This window comes from Elephas maximus, chromosome 15, assembly GCF_024166365.1.
Source record: "Elephas maximus indicus isolate mEleMax1 chromosome 15, mEleMax1 primary haplotype, whole genome shotgun sequence".
NCBI classification, from domain to species: Eukaryota; Metazoa; Chordata; class Mammalia; order Proboscidea; family Elephantidae; genus Elephas; species Elephas maximus.
In genome coordinates this window covers 37,296,936-37,316,609 of record NC_064833.1, presented here as the reverse complement: position 1 = coordinate 37,316,609, position 19,674 = coordinate 37,296,936, and the positions used below count along the sequence as shown (strand labels likewise).

General features: G+C 42.0%; 1 long non-coding RNA gene across 2 annotated transcripts in view; it reads left to right on the top strand.

Annotated features, from left to right (window-relative positions):
• The window catches only part of LOC126058770 (uncharacterized), a 275,999-nt gene that overhangs the window by 170,442 nt on the left and 85,883 nt on the right, over window positions 1–19,674 (top strand). The gene's annotated exons all lie outside the window — the stretch shown is intronic.

The window sequence follows — 19,674 nt, the reverse complement described above, 5'->3', positions numbered from 1 at the left end:
GGGGTTACTCTCCATCCCTGTCACCTCTAGGGATGTAGGATCTACTGAAAACACATGCCTTTTCTTTTGTGGGATCTTCACGATGTGTTAGGCGAATGGTGGATAAACTTAGGTTGGGAAGGTCAGGAATCCTAGAGTACACTGTCCCACAAAGTGAACTCCTGTTAAGCACTGAATGGCCCAGGTGTAAGGTGATGGCCTAGGGACAGGGACTTTACTGGTGGGGTAGTATCTCCCTCCACATAAGAAGGTGTACCCCGGTGGAGCACATAAGGATGGATTCTTATTGGGGCCATTGGGAATACTAGAGTTGATGTAAATCAACTGGGCTATGGTCAAAGATTCGTTACAGGACGAAAGAAGCCAGAAGTCTCAAAAAACCTGCCGTGTGACCTTAGCTCTGGGGCTTTGTGACTTTGTTTCCCATGGTATGATTAAAAGATTAGCAAGGAGGAAACAAGGTATGGAAAATGGGTACTGTACAAGCTGAGCTCGGATTGGAGCCTTGGGGGCACAGTGAGTCAAGTTACAGTTAGGGACATCTTTGTTATAGTCAAAAACTGGGGCTGCCATGGAGCTCAAAGGTGCTCCTGACCAAGGAAGATGATGGCATATCCAGCAGTTGCTGAGATTTCCTCCTATGGCCACTACTTGGAACATGGTGACTAGGCCATTAGATGACCAGTCCCACCCATCTGGGAGGTGGGCAGGCTCTTGATATCCTACAACAACCATCTGGATTCCTTCACCCCTACTGATTTCAATATCTTTTGGCAACCCTTTTTTTAAACTTTGCAGAGTAATAAAACCCTGTATCAGACAAGGTTATAGCTGAAATAATGATCAAAAAAATCTCAATTGTACGATTGAGTGGTGTCAGCCATGGGCGTCACTCAGGAGGAGCCAGCAGTTTTAAAGTCCCAGACAACTGTCTGTTCTTTTTCTGGGGTAAGCATTATCCATTTAATGGGGCCAACTGGAGTTAGAGATGATACCATACACGGGAGAGTCAGGGCATCTCTTACTTTTAAGGTCAGGGTTCCTCTGGCTTGCAGAATCGCAGAGGCCTGATTTGGTGTCACGGTGTGGCATGTGCCTTGGAAGAAGAGAAAAACAAAGGCTAAAACTATCATTTGGTAATTTTTTTTAAACCTGTACTTTAAACCTTGAACCTGTGTGCAGGAATAAGGTGACTCTTCAGTTCCTTCTTTTTCAAGTGGAGCCATTTTCACTCTGGAATGATGCACCCATGCGGTCACTCCCACCAACTTTAAAGATGAGTGAGTAGTCAGGAGGACTTCAAAGTGCCCCTCCCATTTGGGAACCAGCTGGTCTTCAGGGTGTTGGTATCTCCAAGACTTTAGTAATACCCGATCTCCTGGCCGGAACCTGTGAAGAGGGGTATCAGAGGGAAAAGACAGATGGAGAGAGGCATATTGGTTAATAATGTTTACAACAGCACCCAGAGAACGGACCCAGTCTCTCTTTTCCACCTCTGTCATTACTGAGGTGGGGAAGGTAGACTTTTTCAGAAATGGTCTCTCATATACCAATTCATAAGGGCTTAACTTAAGCCCACTTCGAGGGGCCACTCGGATTCTAAACAGTGCAATAGGCAGGACTTGTAACCATGTTAGTCTCTTGACATATTTTTGCCAGGGCCTTTTTTAGGGTGTGAGTCATCCTCTCAGTCTTCCCTGTTGACTGTGGCCTCCAGGAAGAATGTAGCCTCCAATTTATATCCAGGACTTTGCTGACTTCTTGGGTTGTTTGTGCTATGAAAGCTCCTCCATTGTCGCTTTGAATTGAAATTGGCAAACTGACCCGAGGGATAATCTCTTTAAGTAATACCTTGATTACTTCTCAAGCTTGCTCAGTTTGACAAGGGAAAGCCCCTACCCACTCTGAGTAGGTATCCATAAAGACCAACAGATACCTGAAGTTTCCAGGTGCCCGGACCATCACTGTAAAGTCTAATTGCTAATCTTCTCCCATGTTAGTTCCTCGATGTTGGACTCCCGGTTCCATTGGAAGGGGCACAGTTTTTGGGTTATTCTTTGCAAAAAGGTGGCATCTTGTGACTTCTCAAATGACCTTGAGGAGACTTGGTCCTGTGACCACCTGTTGGATCCACTGAAGACTGGCATCTCTCCCATAATGAGCTTCTTCATGTAAAGTCGACTTCACACCGTATACCTGGGCTTCTGGTAACAGCAGTTTCCCTTCAGGGCTTACTAACTGGTTGGAATGGGGAGCTGGGCGAAAACCCCATTCTTCAGCCCTTTTTAAGTCCTGAATGGTGTAGGTAGGTGCGGGAAGGTCAGCAGGGTCCAGGTGAGGGATCAGGACTATTTCTTTCTCTATCTTGTCTCCTTGCATCACAGCCCTTTTGACCTCTGCGTCTGCTTTCCGGTTCCCTACAGCTTCAGGGGATTTTCCCTTCTGGTGCCTGGGGCAGTACACCACTGCCACCTGGAGGGGGTCATTGGCTGCTTCTAGGAGCTCAAGAATTTCTGGTACATGCTTTATCTCTTTGCTGGCAGAAGTAAGGAGACCCCTCTCCTTCCACAATGCCCCATGCGAGTGGAGCACGAGATGGGCGTATCTGCTGTCGTGTACACTGTTACACGCCTTTCTGTTCCCAGGCACAGGGCCCGCCCAAGGGCTATTAACTCAGCTTTTTGTGCTGAGGTGCCAGCAGGAAGCAGAGCTGCCTCTAAATTTCAGCCCGAGTCACCACTGCATAGCCTGCCCTTTGATGTCCTTTATACATGAAGCTGCTACCATTGGTGCACATTTCTAGCTCGGGGTCAGTTAAAGGGGTGTCTGATAGATCGGGCCTGCTGGAATAAACCTCTTCTCTATAATCTCTAAACAGTCATGTATTGGCTCTTCTTCTAAGATGGGTAGTAGGGTAGCTGGGTTGAGATCAGAAAGGGCCTTTAAGGTTACATTTGGGTTGTCTAATAGGATTGCTTGGTATTTCCCCATGTATCCCACTGTAAGCCAAAACCTCCCTTTTTCTTCTAAGAGGGGAAGGACAGTGTGAAGCATGTGAACCATCACCTTTTGTCAGAGGGTAAATTTTTCAGCTTCTTGTAGTAAGTCACATGTTGCAGCCACAGCCCGGAGGCAAGGGGGCCATCCTTGAGCCACTTTGTCTAGCTGTTTGGAAAAATAGGCTACTGGCCTCTTCGCTGGTCCCAAAGTCTGGGTCAACACTCCTAGAGCAACTCCCTGTCTCTCATGTACAAATAGTTTGAATGGTTTTTGGAGATCAGGTAACCCTAATGCTGGGGCCATCATTAATTTATATTTAATGTTTTCAAAAGCTTGTTGACATTCAGCAGTCCAAAACAGGGGTTCCCTATCCCCTCCCTTCAGGGCTTCATACAAGGGTTTTGCCGTGAGTCTGAACCTTGGTATCCAGATTGGACAAAAACCTGCCATCCTGAGAAAACCTCTAAGTTGTCGCTTAGAGATAGGGGGCACTACCTGCATAATGGTTTCTCGTCGGTCCTGGAGAAGGCTCTGCTGCCCTTGTGATATTTGGAACCCCCGATATCTTCTTCTTGTTATATTTGGGCCTTGTTTTTGGAGACTCAGTACCTGCACCTAGCCAGATGGTTTAAGACCATGATGGTATTTTGATCTGAATCTTCTTGAATTTCACTTGGCCACCAGAATGCCATCTGCATACTGTAAGACCATCCCCTTTTCTAGTTGCAAGGCCCTCATGTCTTTAACCAATGTCTCTCCGAAAATTGTGGGGGAGTTTTTGAACCCTTGGACCAGCACCTGCCATGTGAGGTGTCTTTTTGCCCCTGTTTCTAAATCAGTCCATTGAGATGCAAACAAAAGTTGAGACTCAGGCTGCAAGGGAATGCAAAAGAAGGCATCTTTCAGATATAATACTGAAAGCCAAGCATACTTGCTGGGTATGGTTAGTAGGAGAGTATATAGGTTGGGCAGAACCAGGTGAATGTCTTCTACTATTTGATTAATCTTTCTTAAATCTTGCACGAACCGATATTCTCCTGTCCTGGGCTTTAATGCTGGCAGAATGGGGGTGTTATAGACTGGTATGGTCTTAAAAGTCCAATCTCTGCATATCGGTGGACCAGTGAAGCAATCCCTTCCAGAGCTTCTCTACGGAGGGGATGTTGTTTCTGATTTACAACAGGCTCTCTCTAGGCTTTAGGCAATTTTAACTGGCTTAGCGAACCTGGCCCTTCCCAGCCTCCCTGATGCCCAGACTTCTGGGTTCACTTCTTGCTGTATGTGGACAGAGATGTCTCTAGGGGCCATTGGTTCCTATAGCAGCAAGGCTGCCTGCAAAGTGCATTGCTGTTCGGGCAGAATTTGCACCAAAATTCGAAACGGTCCAAAAGTGACTTGTGCCCCAAGTTTTGACAATAGGTCCCTCCCGAGGAGGGGGTCAGGGCACTCTGGCCTATAAAGGAACTCGTTGTATAGCAAGTCTTTTCCTATTTCACAATTCATCGGTTGGAGGAAGGGCCGGTTTGAAAGTTCCCTTGAAACCTCTACCACTGGGGCAGTACGTGGATTACACAGTGGAACACACAGTACTTTGTGGTGTTCAAAACTGAAAAAGTGGCACTCGTGTCCAGAATAAAGTCAATAGGGCATCCTTCCACCTTTAGAGTTACCCAGGGCTTGCAGTGGGAGATAGCCGGTGAGGTTTGAGGCCCTGGGTCCCATCATTCAGAAGCATCTAACTGTGAGGGCCCTTCCTGATAAGCCTGGAGAATGGCAGATTTTGGTCTGTCTCACCTTTCCTTTGTCTCTGGGCACTCCTGCTTCCAGTGGCGCTGTCTTTTAGCAGGCACACTGGTCAGGTTCTAAAGGTCTCCCACCTTGACCTGGCGTGGTCCTTTTTATGGCTGTTATCTCTCTTCCCCCTTCTTCATTCAGGTGGGCTAGGGCCACTGCTAGTAAGGCTGCCTTTTGTTTCATCTTTTGTTTTTCTCACTGTTCTGCTACCTGGTCCCGATTATTGAACACCTTTAAAAGCTACTTCAAGCAGCTGCCCTATTGGCATCCCAAGTTCTCCTTCTAATTCTTGTAATTTTTTCCGAATATTAGGGGTACTCTGCGAAATAAAAGTCATGTTTATAAGCCTGGTGTTGGGATCTTTGGTGTTGATATCAAGTGTATTGACGAAACGCGTCTGTCACCCTTTCTAAGAAAGTGGATTGATCTTCCTTTTCTCCCTGGATAATTTCTCTAACCTTTTGTAAGTTCTTGGGTTTGGGGGCCCCGTTTCTCAACTCAACGATTAGGTAATCTGAAGAACTAAAATCTACTCACCCCTTCTTCACGATTGTGATTCCAACCCAGTTCTCTAGTAGGGATGGCTTCTGTCCCAGGGGGTCGGGCTCCATTATTAGGGTCTAAGTTATGGAACCTATTGGCCTCTTTTGGAGCCTGCTCTAACACCATACCACGTTCTTCTGAAGTTAACAGAGTGGTGAGGAGCACTTACATATCTGCTCAGGTAGGGCGGTGAGTAGAGAAAATAGAAACAGTTCAGCCATTCTGTTTGGGTCACTCCATTGAGGGGTGGGGTGGGTTATGGCTCTTCCAGTTATATAGATCAGGGGTGGAAAATGGAGTATGAACCAGCATTGTCCTTGTGGCCACCCCTCATCATCCACTCCCGCCAGAACTTCTCTTAGTGGGCATTGCCCTGCATGGATTCCTGAGGCACCCTCACTGAAAATGGTACCCTGATGGGCACGAGAGGGGGAGACCATACCTGAAGAAGTCGAACCCTCACTGTCTGATACTCCTCCTTCATCAGCCTTTGATGGGCTGGCCAAACTAGAATTGGGCTCGGCCATTCTGTTTATAGACCTTACTGTTGTTTCATGGTCTGACCCCTCGATTTCTACCGTGCCTCCTCTATATGGGGGAGGGGGAGCCAGAACGGAGGCTGGAGCCCATCCCTCTAAGAGTGGGTCCTCTGATGAGGATTCAGGGAGTACTTTGGCCTTTGATTTTCCCTGGAAGAAAACCTGATTAGGGGGGTGCAAGGTCTGTTAGACATGAAGGCTTGTATATAAGGGACTTCATCCCACTTTTTAGTTTTCCTTCAGAACAAATCCAATTGAAGTATTGTATTATAACATAAAGACCCCTCTGGGGCCCACTGTTCCTGGTCCCCCAACTGGTATTGAGGCCATGTGCTGTTAAACAGGCGAATCATTCACTTTTTGGTCATGGGCTCATAACCATACCTTTTCAAATTGGCCAAAATGCAGCCCAGCCAGGATTCAGCTGGAATAGATGGTCCTCCCCGCATGCTAATACCGCTTTTGTTTGAACTCTCCTTTTCCTTCCTCAGGCAGGATCAACCTTGATTGACAAAGGGGAGAGTTTGAGCCTCTCGAGCACAATGCTTGTTGATTTCCTGATCTGCCTGGAAATTTATCTCTTCTCTAATTAGGTTTAATTCTTTCAGGATTTCTTGGGTTCTTATCTTACGACCCTAACCTCTTCGGGGGACACACTTCTAAAATAATCTGTACATGGTGGACTTTCTCAGACTGATGAAACTAATTGTCAGTCTCAAGAAACTTACGTCAAAGTTGTTCTTGAACCTGATGAGGGGTTTTGTACAGATAGGGATTAACGAGGTGACGACACTGAAAAACCTTACGAGGACAAGTAATCATATGTAAGACAAACAGACAGACCGACAAAAGCAATGGAGATAACCTTGCAGTCTCAACCTCCCAGATAGCCAGCCAGGTTATGCATAAGACAAATCAGACAAACCAGACAAACAGAGAAAAGTTTTCAGACCAGACAAGTCAGAAAGGAAAAGGGGGAACGAGGATGATCTTAGTGGGGTCTAACACGTTACTAGGAATGTCTGAATCTTCACTTCAATCCTCCGGATACCTCCTATCCCCAATGCCAGATGGAGGGGCTTCAATCTCCCAATCTAAACTGATAGAGATATCTACATCCACTCCCCAAAATAAGGGTTCTCCAACCAGAGACAGACAACATCCAAACACAAAAATGATGGCTGCCACACACTCATATGCCTGCCCATACTCTAGAGTCACCAAGAGTCCCTCCGTGCAATCCTACTCACGGGGACGGTCATCCAAGGCATCACTCGTCTTAGAAACCAAGGGCACAGGTCCAGTTCCGGAAGCCATGCTGGCCTGCCCTTTCCATCCCAGCCCTGAGTGCAATAGGGAGAGGGCCGTGGACTCACGTCAGAATCCTGGTTAGGTCTTGCCTTCACCCATCTCTCTGGCACGTTTGGCGACCAGTGGCACTGCAGGGAGCCCGGGTCTGGGGACAGCCTCTGGGGACAAACAGAGACCCCAGCGGCCACTTGGTAGGAGAACTGTCGATCAGGCCTGGGCCCTGCCACAAAGCCACCACGTCTCAAACAGCTAGGTTCCCCGTATAGGCCACCAAGTTGTTACCGCAATTTCGTGAGTGAGAGCCGCCTGCCACAAACAGCCAATTCTTGAGACGAATGAGGTAGGTAGCAAGAACTAGATTAGATGTACCGGTATATGGAGACAGAGGGGAATGATCTCCTCCTAAAGTCATCTGTCTCGCTGAACTACAGATCAGCTAGGACTTTTAAGGGAAAAGGGGCCATAAGTTCTGTTTGGTTTTGGTGGTTGTATCTCAAACACGTTGATCTTTTCCTGCCATTATCCTGTTGGCCCAGGGGGTGGCTGGCGCCATCCTTCATCTTATTTGACAGGTTTAGATCAATATCACTTGTTTTCCATGGTCCTAGAGGAAACATTGGTTAACACTTAACCTTTTGTAGGTGCTAACATCACGATCTTACTTGGAGACAGAGATGGGGTAGGGAAGGGAAAAAAGAGAAATAAGAAGAAAAAAACTGTTTCAGGTACTGTTCAAGATAAGGCTGAGCAGCCTGTTTCAGTAGCAATAATGAAAGAGAAGATTATAGCTATAGAGGACAAAGAAAGATATTTAGGGTACAGATAATTTGTGATCCTAAAGATTAAATGGAATAGAAGCATATATTTATTCCACAAATGGAATAGAAAAGGTTAAGGAAATACCTTAGTGTGTGTAGAATGAGACCTCTGTGTACCTGAAAAAATTAAGGGGAGGCGATTATTATCTAACCATATCCTAGAGAGAGTTTAAAATTTTAAAGTGAAAGAATTCTTATATGGCCTTGGTGATAGAAATGATGCTGGAGATTGCATGATAGAATTTTGCAAGACCAACGGCTTCTTCATTGCAAATACTTTTTTTCAACAACATAAACAGTGAATATACATGTAGACCTCACCAGATGGAATACACAGGAATCAAATCTACTGAATCTGTGGAAAGAGATGATGAAAAAGCTCAATGTCATTCAGAGAACAAGGCCAGGGGCTGACTGTGGACAGACCAACAATTGCTCGTATGCAAGTTCAAGTTGAAACTGAAGGAAATTAGAACAAGTCCACCAAAACCAAAGTACGATCTTGAGTATATCCCACCTGAATTTAGAGACCATCTCAAGAATAGATTTGATGCATTGAACACTAATGACCAAAGACCAGATGAGTTGTGGAATGATATCAAGGACATCATACATGAAAAAAGCAAGAGGTCATTAAAAAGACAGGAGATAAAGAAAAGACCTGACTGGATAACAAAAGAGACTCTGAAACTTGCTCTTGAATATTGAGTAGCTAATGTGGAAGGAAAAAATGATGAAGTAAAAGAGCTGAACAGAAGATTTCAAAAGGTGGCTCGAGAAGACAAAGTAAAGTATTACAATGAAATGTTCAAGGACTTGGAGATAGAAAACCAAAAGGGAAGAGCACGCTCACCATTTCTCAAGCTGAAAGAACTGAAGAAAAAATTCAACCCTCGAATTGCAATATTGAAGGATTCTAAGGGAAAATAATAAATGACACAGGAAGCATAAAAAGAAGATTGAAGAAATACACAGTCACTGTACCAAAAAGAATTGATTGATCATTTAACCATTTCAGGAGTTAGCATATGATCAAAACCTGATGGTATTGAAGGAAGAGGTGCAAGCTGCACTGAAGGCATTGGTGAAAAACAAGGCTCCAGAATTCGATGGCATACCAATTGCAATGTTTGAACAAACACATGCAACACTGGAGGTACTCACTTGTTTATGCCAAGAAATTTGGAAGACAGCTACCAGGTAAACTGACTGGAAGAGATCCATATTTGTACCCTTTCCAAAGAAAGAAGATCCAACATAATTTGGAAGTTATCGAACAATATCATTAATATCACATGCGAATAAAATTTTGCGGGAGATCATTCAAAAATGATTACAGCAGTACACTGACAGGGAACTATCAAATTTTAAGCTGGATTCAGAAGAGAATGTGGACACAGGGATATCATTGCTGATGTCAGGTGGATCATGGCTGAAAGCAGAGACTACCAGAAATATGTTTACCTGTGTTTTTTGTCTGTGCAAAGGCATTCGACTGTGTGGATCATAATAAATTATGGATAACATTGCAAAGAATGAGAATTCCAGAACACTTAATTGTGCTCACAAGGAAGTTGTACTTAGACCAAGGGGCAGTTGTTTGAACAGAACAGGGGAATACTGCGTGGTTTAAAGTCAGGATGGGTAAGTGTTTGGGTCCTATCCTTTTACCATACTTACGCAGTCTGCGTGCTGAGCAAATAATCTGAGAAGCTGGACTATATGAAGAAGATTGGGGCATCAGGATTGGAGAAGACTCATTAACAACCTGCAGTATGCAAATGATACAACCTTGCTTCCTGAAAGTGAAGAGGACTTGAAGCACTTACTGATGAAGTTCAAAGACTACAGCCTTCAGCATGGATTATATCTCAAGATAAAAATCCTCACAACCGGACCAATAAGCAGCATCATGATAAACCAAGAAAATATTGAAGTTACGAAGGTTTTCATTTTACTCGAATCCACAATCAACATCCATGGAAGCAGCAGCCAAGAAATCAAAGGATGTGTTACATTGGGCAAATCTGCTGCAGAAGATCTCTTTAAAGTGTTAGAAAGCAAAGATGTCACCTTACACACTAAGGTGTGACTGACCCAAGCCGTGGTGTTTTCAATCACCTCATATGCATGAGAAAACTGGACAATGAATAAGGCAGACTGAAGAATTGATGCCTTTGAACTATGGTGTTGGTGATGAATATTGCATATACCATGGACTGCCAGAAGAATGAACAAATCTACCCTGGAAGAAGTATAGCCAGAATGCTCATTAGAAGCAAGGATGGTGAGACTTCATCTCACATACTTTGGGCATGTTATCAGGAGGGACCAGTGCCTGAAGAAGGACATCGTGCTTGATAAGGTAGAGAGGGTCAGCGAAAATGGGTCATGAAAGAGATAGATTGACACAGTGGCTGCAACAGTGGGCTCCAGCATAGCAAGGATTGTGGGGTTGCTGCAGGACCCGGCAGTGTTTTGTTCTGTTGTATATAGTATTGCTATGAGTCAGAATCGACTCGATGGTAACTAACAACAATGTAAGATTCCAGGCAAGAAAAAAATACCTACAAAGTAAGAAATTCAGATTGGCTATCGTCTTTTCCCTAACATTTAACACCTGGGCATTTTGACACAATGTTTACACAATTTTGGGAAGGGAAAGTTTGAAGCTCAAGAAATTTATATCTAGCTATGTTGTTGCTAAAATGGGAAGGCAATAAAAAGACAATCAAATTTGAGTATGCTCAAATATACTTCACATGACCTTTTCTGGAGGAGTTACTCAAAGTCTGTCTTGCTAAATTAGAAATGCATCAAAATGTGAAACTCAAGAATTACAAAGTTACATACGCGCTGACTTATAGTAAGCACTGAAATCACATCAACATAAATACGGTATTTTTAAAAATGGTTGACATGTAACTCTTAAATTCATAAAAATTATCAACATATAAGGAGTAATTGTCAGAAACAGTATTAGAGGGCTGAAATACATCTTAATTGATAGATCAAATTTGAGAAATTATTATATAAAAGATTTAATATGTATAAGAATGTTTTAATATATACATATGCATATATGTTGACTTTTATATAAGTAAATATGGAGAATATTTTCAACTGGCTTTCAAGGTGGCTCGTGGAATGCTAATAAAATTGATCACATATTGTTGTTAGGTGCTGTCGAGTCAGTTCCGACTCATAGTGACCCCATGCACAGCAGAACGGAACGCTGCTCGGTCCCGAACCATCCTTACTATTGCTGTTATGCTTGAGCTCGTTGTTGCACCCACTGTGTCAGTCCACCTCATTGAGGGTCTTCCTCTTTTCCGCTGACCCTATACTTTGCCAAACATGATGTCCTTCTCCAGGGACTGATCCCTCCTGACAACATGTCCAAAGTATGTAAGACGCCGTCTCGCCACCCTTGCCTCTAAGGAGCATTCTGGCTGTACTTCTTCTAAGACAGATTTGTTCATTGTTTTGGCAGTCCATGGTATATTAACAACCTGCGTTATGCAGATGACACATTCTTTTTGACGATGAATGCAACACCATTCCTCTTCAAGTTGTCATTCCCAGCATAGTAGACTGTATGATTGTCCAATTCAAAATGGCCAATACCAGTCCATTTCAGCTCACTAATGCCTAGGATATCGATGTTTATGTGTTCCATTTCATTTTTGATGATTTCCAATTTTCCTAGATTCATACTTCGTATATTCTAGGTGCCGATTATTAATGCATATTTGTAGCTGTTTCTTCTCGTCTTGAGTCGCACCACATCAGCAGATGAAGGTCCCGAAAGCTTTACTCCATCCACGTCATTAAGGTCGACTCTGCTTTGAGGCAGCAGCTCTTCCCCAGTCATCTTTTGAGTGCTTTCCAACCTGAGGGGCTCATCTTCTAGCACTATATCGGACAATGTTCTGCCGCTATTCATAAGGTTTTCACTGGCTAATGTTTTTCAGACGTAGACTACCGGGTCCTTCTTCCTAGTCTGTCTTAGTCTGGACGCTCAGCTGAAACCTGCCCTCCATGGGTGACCCTGCTGGTACCTGAATACCGGTGGCATGGCTTCCAGCATCACGGCAACACGCAGGCTCCCACAGTACGACAAACTGACAGACATGTGGGGGGATCACATATTAGGCCACAAAAAACCTCATTAAATTTCATAAAACAGAATTTAAATAGGTCATATTCTTTCTTTAAACCACAATGTAATTAAATTAAAAATTTCTGAATTTGCAACCAGTAATAATTTAAAATATTCTTCTAAATAGCTGTTGGCTAAGTTAGAAATTAAAACTGTAGCTAATATACTGTTTAGAAAATACCAGCATTAGAAAATACCTGAGATTTTTCCAGAGCCATACTTAGAGGAAAAAATCAGATTTTAAAGCTGTTTTTATTATGAAAGAGGAAAGAATGAAGTGACTGAAGGCTATGGACCATTTATGGCTTTTGTTTCATATTTTCAAACTCCAGCCTTCACCCTTTTCCTACACAGAAAGTTTATACTAATTTACATTATCACCAGCAAGTATAAGAATATTTGTTTTATAGCATCCTCTTCAAACATGACTTTTATATTTTAAATCATTGCCTAACAGTGTATAGTGCTTGATTACCGATGGGGTTAAACAATTTTTGTACTATTTATAGACATTTATATTTCTACTGTTGTGACTTGACTTTTATGAGAGATTGTAAAGTTTATGAGGATAGGCAAGATAATTTTGAGAAAGAATAATAATGAAGAAAATACATGCCACTGGATTAATCAGTGCAGAACAGGCACAAAGATACATAAATGGATCAATGGAGGAGATAAAAAATCCTGAAATAGACTGTGGCGTGAACTGCTGTGTTTTCACCCAAAGGCATTTCCTCTTCTTCCTAGGCACACGGTGCTAGTATATTTCCCAACCTCTCCTGTAGTTAGATGTGGCCACACGTTTGAGTTCTAGTCAATAGAATTCACCACCTCCCCATGAAAACTTCAAATGGAGGAGTGAGGAGATCTCCATCCCCTTTTTCCTTCTGCAGGCTTGAGATAGACCAGGACAGACCAGAATAGACACATGTTAAAGAAGTGGAATCTCAGCATGGAAATCCTGAAGCCCTGAATCCATGCTTTGAGGAGAAACAAACAAAAAACCAAACCCGTTGCCGTGGAGTCGACTCATAGCAACCCTACAGGACAGAGCAGAACTACCCTGTAGGGTTTGCAAGGAGCACCTGGTGGATTTGAACTGCTGACCTTTTGGTAAGCAGCTGTAGCTCTTAACCACTATGCCACCAGGGAGGAGAACAGCTTGGAAATCAGCAAAACTGTTTTCAACTTGACATGAACAAGAAATAAACCTCTATTGTGTGAATCCTCTGGTATTTTGACATTTTTTTCTATTATAGCAACTAGTCTTAATATAAATACTAAACAGACTTTTGCCTATATACATATATAAGAATTTACTCCACTAAAATATGAGCCTATAATGGTAATTATCTTATGGTTGCTGTGAACCTGTGCTTTTCGTAGCACCTATAATATTTTTTTATAATATATTCAGTGAGTAATAATAATCATAAAAGCAATAATTATTATTTATTTCAGATCAATTGGGAAAAAATTTGATTATTCAAAAAAGTGGTTCTGGATTATTGTTGTTGTTATGTGTAGTTGAGTTGATTTTCGACTCATAGCAACCCCACGTGACAAAGTAGAACCGCCCCATGGGATTTTCTTGCCTGTAATCTTTATGGAATTAGATGGCCAGGTCTTTCTCCTGTGGAGCTGCTGGGTTTACAGGGTTAAAAGTTTGAAAATAGAAATGAAGCTCAGTCCCTAACTCAATCACTTCAGATTATATTAAAAAGCAAGAAAAGTGCGTAATGAATTGGTTAAGAACAGGTATCTGGAGTAAGATTGCTTAAATTCACATTCCAGCTCTGTCTCTTTTGAAGTGTGTGACATCAGTCAAGATACAATAGAGAGATCTGGAAAGAAATAATCATGATAATAATGATGAAGTGTAAATTGGTTGCATTCATTCCTGGTGAGACTTTAAATTGGCAAAATTTTCCAGATGGAAAATTGGCATATGTATCAAAAGCCTTAAAAATATCCATAATTTTGGTATAGGAATTTCACTTCTAGAAACTTACTTTAAGAAATAATCACAAAAGTATAAAGTGTTTGTACAATAATGCTCATAGATGCATTATTTTTAGTAGGGATAATGTGAAAATAATGAAATGTGTTACAAGGGGATTGGTTAAATAAATGTTGGTGCATTCATTAGATACATTGCATAGTAATTAAGGGAGTGGCTTTTAATTTTATACAGACCTGGGTTTGATTGTTTTCTGCCTCAACTACTTATTACCTGTGTGATTTTGAATAAACTACTTAACCTCAAATCCTGTTTCCTTATTTGTAAAATAAAATATCATTGCTGATATCAGATGGATCTTGGCTGAAAGCAGAGAATACCAGGAAGATGTTTACCTGTGTTTTACTGACTATGCAAAGGCATTCAATTGTGTGGATCGTAACAAATTATGGATAAAAGAAAAGTATCCTTTTCACCATACTTATTCAATCTGTATGCTGGGAAAATAATCTGAGAAGCTGGACTATGTAAAGAAGAACATGGTATCAGGATTGGAAGAAGACTTATTAAGAGCCCATGTTACGCAGATGACACAGCCTTGCTTGCTGAAAGTGAAGAGGACCACAGCCTTCAGTATGGATTACACCTCAACATAAAACAAAAATCCTCACAGCTAGACCAATAAGCAACATCACGATAATTAAAGAAAAGACTGACGTTGTCAAGGATTTCATTTTACTTGGATTCACAATCAAGGCCCGTGGAAGCAACAGTCAGGAAATCAAATGACATACTGCATTAGGCAAATTGCTGCAAAAGACCTCTTTAAAGTGTTCAAAAGCAAAGATGTAATTTTGAGGACTAAGGTACACCTGACCCAAGTCATGATATTTTCAGTTGCCTCTAATGCATGTGAAAGCTGGACAATGAATAAGGAAGACTGAAGGAGGATTGATGCCTTTGAATTACGGTGTTGGCAAAGAATATTAAATACTATAATATTAAATATACCATGGACTGCCAGAAGAAGTACAGCCAGAGTGTTCCTCAGAAGTGAGCATGACAAGACTTCGTCTCACTTACTTTGGACATGTTATCAGGAGGGACCAGTCCCTGGAGAAGGATGTCATGCTTGGTAGACTGTCGTTGAAAGAGAGGAAGACCCTCAATGAGATGGAGTGGCTGCAACAATGGACTCAAACATAACAATGATTGTGAGAATAGTGCAGGACCAGGCAGTGTTTTGTTCTGTTGTACATAGGGTCCCTATGAGTCGGAACTGATTGGACAGCACCTAACAACAACAATTTATAAAATGGGGCTGACAATAACATGTATCTATCTTATAAGGTTGTTATGAGTATTAATAACTGAGACTATAAATTATCTAATACATAGTAAATGCTGGTTATTGTTGATATTTAGGCTATGAAAAAAATGATCATGCAGATTATAATAGGGTACGTGTGAGAAGAACATCTAGATGGATGAATTCTGTCTGTCAATAGGAGTTATCTCGAAATCATTCTTGACTCTTCTCTCTCCTCTTGTGGATTGAATTGTGTCCCCCCAAAAGATAATGTTGAAGTCCTAGTCCCTAGTAAGGTCACCTGTAAATGTGACCTTATTTGGAAATAGAGTCCTTGAAAATGTTATCAGTTAAATTAACATGAGGTCATTCTGGAGCAGGGTGGGCTCTAAATTTAATATTTGGTGTCCTTATAAAGAGGGGCAAATTCAGAGACAAAGATACACACAGAGGGAAGACAGCCATGTGAAGACAGGCAGAGACTGCAGTGACAAGACAAGGAATGTCAAGGATTGCCAGCAACCACCAGAAGCTAGGGGAGAGGCACGGAACAAACTTTGCTTCATAATCTCTTTAAAGAATTAATGCTGCTGACACCCTGATTTTGGATTTCTAGCCTCCAGAACTGTGAGAGAGTAAGTTCCTGTTTTTTTTAGGGCAACTCGTTTGTGATATTTTGTTATGGCAGCCCTAATACACCCCTTTTACCACATCTGATCTCTCAGCAAGTCCTGTCATTTTACTGATTCCTCCTGATTCCAACCACTTATCATCTCCACTGCCACAGGATTAGTCTGACCCACCATCATCTCTTGCCTGGACAACTGTGATAGCCTAATGACCAGCCCCTATTTCCTTGATTGTCTTCCTGAAGTCAGTCGTCTAAACAGTGACACCTTTATGGTGAACTTTTCACTCAGTCATTTCTGACTCGTGGTGTCCGTATAGGACATAGCAGAACTGCCCCATAGGGTTTCCAAAGCTGTAATCTTTACGGAAGCAGGTCACCAGGTTTTTCTCTCGCAGAGTGCCTGGTGGGTTTGAACCGCTGACCTTTCAGTTAGCATGTGAGTGCTTAACCACTGTGCCACCAGGGCATCTTTACCATGGTGAACTTTTAAAACCATAATCACACCGTCTCGCTCCTCTGCTTAAAACCTTCTAAAAACTTCTCGTTGTAATCAGAGTATAATCTGGGTTTACTTCATCTGACCCTTGTCTAACTTTCCAGCTTCATGTCTCTCCATTATCTCTCAGACTTGAGAAACACTGATCTTTCTACCCCTTAAATCCTCCAAACTCGTCCTTCTGTTGGGGCCTTAGTTCATGAATCCACCTTTTACTTGTAATGTTCTTCTCTGAGATCTAGATCTAAATTCTGTCATTTCTTTGAAGATGCCTTCAAACCACACTTGCTATTGCACCTTCCAGAGCACTTTCTACCATTTTACCCTATTTACCTTCTTTCCTTGGAAGCCCTGGTGGTGTAATGGTTAGGTGCTATGGCTGCTAACCAAAAGGTCAGCAGTTTGAATCTGCCAGGTGCTCCTTGGAAACTCTATGGGGCAGCTCTACTCTGCCCTGTAGGGTCGCGGTGAGTCAGAATCGACTCAATGGCAGCGGGGTTTTACCTTCTTTGTAGCACTTACCTTTGTAATTAGCTTGTTCAGTTTTTTTCTAGCCATTAGAACTCTCTTTCTCTTGTTCAGCAAGAACAATTCTGGTGTGTGGGTGCCCACTCAGTAACTATTTGTTCACTGATGCTTGTGTTTGCCTCTATGTAGAGGCTTTGGAAGAATGTGAGAAAGGGACTTTGCTATTTACTTTATGCATGGCATTTTAGTAATGTTTTTAATAATATAAAAATGATGATTATGTAGATGGAATCAAGGTTTTATTATTTATCCACCCTTTCATTCATAAATCATTTTTTCTCTTATGCTGTGCGGCAAGGACTGTGCTAGGATCTATGAAAGGAATGATAAAATTACTTTTCAGAGCAGACTTCAAAGGTGTAGGTTATCAAACAAGATGCCAGGACACTGAGAAAAACTGCTGTAGCCTCATGAAGTAGAAACTAAAACTAAACCACACCCACTGCTGTTGAGTCGATTCTGACTCATAGCGACAAGGTGAGATTAAATTTATACTTGACTCTGGTAAAATTTCTATTTGCAAAGAATCAAAACATATAAAGGCATGTATTGTAAATTACAATAAAAAATATATTTTTTATTGTAATTTACCATTCTCTCTCTTTTAGTGTCTTTTTAATGTTTTGCCCCATTGTTTCTTACTCGCAGAGTGTATAGCTTGTGTGGGTATAAGGTGCAAGATGATTTTTCTGGAAGCAATTGCCCTAGGCTGGTAAAGAAGGCAGCAATTCATAACACTGCAGTCTAAGTCTTTCCCTCATTTTAAAATTTAGCTTTGCTGTTATTTCTTGACCTGCCTCCACTCTGTTTCAGATTTGTATACTCGTGTTTCATGTATCAGTGATGATTCCAATTACACGCTAGGTAACAAGAGTTTAATAAAATGTGGCAATAAATTGTGGAAAGACATCATGCATGTGAAAAAAAAAATGTATTAAATGTGTTTCAGGTAGAGCTTCCAGTATTAAATGACTAATCACTTCCACACACATACGCAAAGTGAAGGTTTTATTTAGTGCAACTTGGCCTTTCAAATCGAGAATGCCAAACAGTGCCTTCCAACTGGTTTTTTAGCCTGTCTGAAACATGTGACATTCTCAATTTGTACAGGGAACTTTTTGGATGGTCTTCAGTGACCCTTCCGCTGAAAGGAGATAGGGAATCTGTGCAAAGCTCTAATTATTATTATTTTTAATAACAAATGCTAAAGATTTATACTTACTACAGCACAGCGGTCAAATGACCTGGAGTTGAATCAAGGGCCTGCTTTTTGTTAGCTGTGTGACCTTCGGCAGTTTTCTTACATACCTCAGTCCTCTGCTGGCAAAACTGGAATACCAATGTCTTCTGTACTGGGATACTGTGGGAGATGAATAATTTGAAACAATGAATGCAAAAGATTTAGCCCGATGTAGGGTATTGCCTAAGCACTCAGTAAACATGTTATACATAAAGGGAGGGTCAAATTTAAGGATTTGCACAGATGCAGCAGTTCTAGAACAAAACAAAACAAGTTATGTTGGGGCAGAGGTGTTCTTTTCACTTTTTATTTCAATTTTCCTCCCAGAGTTACGCCTGACAGGGTTTGCTTCTGCATCAGCTGGAGCATCAGGGGTTTAACTCTGCTTACCTCACCTGGGTCACCTCACCTTTACTAAGAACTGCTGTGAGGAGCCCTACGTTTCAATAACTGCTTCCTGAGATAGAATTCGTGAGTGTAAATAATTATTTTTTTCCATTTTGTTTTAAAAGCAAACATTCAGAAAACATTGTAGTTGTTATTTGCTATAGATTGAGCTCCAGCTCATGGTGACCTTATGTATAACAGAAGGAAACATTGCCTGGTTCTGTGCCATCTTCGTAATCACGTAGTAGTTAGGTAACCCTTTTGCTAACCGTCAGGTTGGTTTTCTTATTGCCTGTGCCTCAGAAACATTCTGCAAACTCCTAGAGGGGCCAGCCATCATACCTGTGCTCTGTCTGGCGGAGTATGTTAGAGTGGAGGCGATTTGGGGTTTGAGGTCAGAGACCATCACTTTCTCCCTGTGCGACTTTGTGCAGGTTATTTTATTTCTGTGTACCTCTTCTTTTTCCTATGTAAAAGGGCAATAATGGTGCCTTACAGTGAGGTTTTGTCATGGATTTAATTGTGTCCCCCCAAAATATCTGTCAACTTGGCTAGGTCATGATTTCCAGTATTGTATGATTGTCTACCATTTTGTCACCTGTTGTGATTTCCTTATGTGTTGTAAATCCTATCACTATGATGTAAGGAGATTAGATAGTGGTTTAAGCCAATCTCTTTTGAGATGTAAAAGAGAGAAGTGAACAGAGAGACGTGGGAACCTCATACCACCAAGATAGCATCGCTGGGAGCAGAGCGTGTCGTTTGGACCTGAGGTTTCTGTGCTGAGATGCTCCCAGACCAAGAGAAGACTGATGACAAGGACCTTCCTCTGGAGCTGACAGAGACAGAAATCCTTCCCCTGGAGCAGGCACCCTGAATTCTGACTTCTAGCCTCTTAGACTATGAGAGAATAAACTTCTCTTTATTAAAGCCATCTACTTGTGGTATTTCTGTTA